We start from the raw sequence: 2477 nt of genomic DNA, 5'->3' as shown, positions 1-2477 counted from the left end.
CAGAGGAGGAGGTTTTTGAGAAAATCAAAAAGGGAGTGCAAACGCCCACACCCAATATACACGTGGTCCACGGACTCCACAGCGCCACAGAACAAGCAGTTGGGCTGGGAGTCCGTGAACCACCGCAATCTGCGGTTGCAGGGGACTGCTGCGTGCAGCACCCTCCACCTCAGATCCCCGAGAGAAAGGGGGAGGACTCCCGCGTAGAGAGCCCTCCACTGGGGATCCCCACCGCCCGGTGGCAAATGGGCACGCCAAGGCGTGTCCGGACGGTGGATGAGGGAGAAGAGGTGGACGGTGTGCAGCAGCAGTCTGTACAGGGCTCTCCTGTTCACGTCCCTAAATGGGACAAAATTAAAATTTCGGAGGCGGCTCAGGTTGTGGGGCACAGGCTCCCGCGGGAAGTACGGGACCTTGGGGCCAATGTGAAATTCCGTCCGGGCTGGGGTGAGCGCGGACGGGATCCCACCGCACACCTGAGCGTCCTCCAACTGGTGCACTACGTCGGGTCCGAGCACCGCCGTTTTAAGGCGTCGGATGGCGGTGGCCACGTACTGGACGTCTACTGCTGCCCTTTCTCCAGTTTATATTGGTCAGCCAGGGTTTCCTGATTGGCCCATATTCACAACACTGATCAAAAATCTTATAGTCTACAAGGTCCACCTGGTTCCAATCACTACACTCTCTTTGCCTTTTATGTCTGTAAGCAGAGTCATAGAGCCGAAGAGTATGGTGCTGGAAAAGCACAGCTGGTCAGGCATCATCCGAGGAGCAGGAGAGTCAACATTTCGAGCATAAGCTTGTCAAGGACTTATGCCCGAACCGTCAATTCTCCTGCTCCTCAGGTGCTGCCTGATCTGCTGTGCTTTTCCAGGATCACACTCTTCGACTCTGATCCCCAGCATCTGCAGTGCTCACTTTCTCGTAGCAGAGTGAGAGAATCATACAGCACAGAGGCAGACTTTTTGGTCCAATGTGTCCATGCTGATCAGACACCCCAATCTGACCTAGTCTCATTTGTCTGCATTTGGCTTATATCCCTCCAAACCCTTTCTATTCAGATACCCATGAAATTGTAACTGTAGCCACCTCAGCTTAGAATAAATGGGGCAGCAGTTAACACAATAATTTGCAAAGAGACAGTGAGAAGCTATAGTGTTTTCATTGACTGTGGTTCTGAAGTGAGCATGTGTGTCTGACTGTACAAAAATATACACGTATGGGGTGTTTCATTTGCTTTTTCTCGTTTGAAATGGTCTGTGGTGTTTCCCTCAGCCTCTCTGTTTGTCAAGTCTAATTTTTAAAGTCAACTTGCAACAGATTTGTTTTTAGGGATAACAGCAGAAGTGTGGTTTGATAATGTTTTCAAACCCTGGGGGATGACACATAAACACACAAAAGCATACATGGTGAACCAAAGGAAAGGAAAGAGTTTACAATTACTTTAAAAACATACTGATATTAATTCACATGATTGTCAGAGTCCAGAAAGTTAGTGTCCTATTACGGTTTTTCTCCATATGCACTGGGACAGCATGGTGGCTTAGTGGTTAGCACTGTTGCCGCACAGTGCCAGGGACCTGGGTTCAACTCCCTCCTTGGGTGACTATCCGTGTGGAGGTTGCATGTTCTCCCCATGTCTGCGCGAGTTTCGTTTTGGTGCTCCTGTTTCTTCCCACCATCCAAGGATGTGCAGGTTAGGTGAATTGGCAGTGGGATATTGCCCATAGTGATCAGGGGTGTTTAGGTTAGATGCATTCATCAGGGGTAAACGTAGAGTAGTAAGGGAAAGGGTCTGGGTTGCCTACTCTTCAGAGGGTCATTGTTGGGCCGAATGGCCTATTTCCACAGTGTAGGGATTCTATGATAATTCAGTTTCAGGGAACACAGGTAGGAGCTGCTCAGTTCATTTTAAAGTCGATAAAGGTGGAATAATATGAGGTTCACGTGCAGAAATGTGATTCACTCGCAGACCACTGGATGGTAAAAAGATGAGGCAAAAGAGTCCAGATATTACTATTAAACTCTTCAGAGATCAGAGGAGTTTTGGTCATGTGATATGGTGCCTGAATGAGTCAAGCTATAACTTAATTAGTTCTTATTCTTCTGGCTAAGGAGTCATAGTGTCATAGAGTCACAGAGATGTACAGCATGGAAGCAGACCCTTTGGTCTAACCTGTCCACGCCGACCAGATATCCCAACCCAAACTAGTCCCACCTGCCAGCACCCGGCCCATATCCCTCCAAACCCTTCCTATTCATATACCCATCCAAGTGCCTCTTAAATGTTGCAATTGTACCAGCCTCCACCACTTCCTCTGGAAGCTCATTCCATATACGTACCACCCTCTGCGTGAAAAAGTTGCCCTTAAGGTCTCTTTTATATCTTTCCCCTCTCAGCCTAAACCTATGCCCTCTAGTTCTGGACTCCCCGATCCCAGGGAAAAGACTTTGTCTATTTATCCTATCCATGCCCC

This window comes from Chiloscyllium plagiosum, chromosome 13 (genome assembly GCF_004010195.1).
Source record: "Chiloscyllium plagiosum isolate BGI_BamShark_2017 chromosome 13, ASM401019v2, whole genome shotgun sequence".
NCBI lineage: Eukaryota > Metazoa > Chordata > Chondrichthyes > Orectolobiformes > Hemiscylliidae > Chiloscyllium > Chiloscyllium plagiosum.
Note: the sequence above shows the minus strand (reverse complement) of the source record.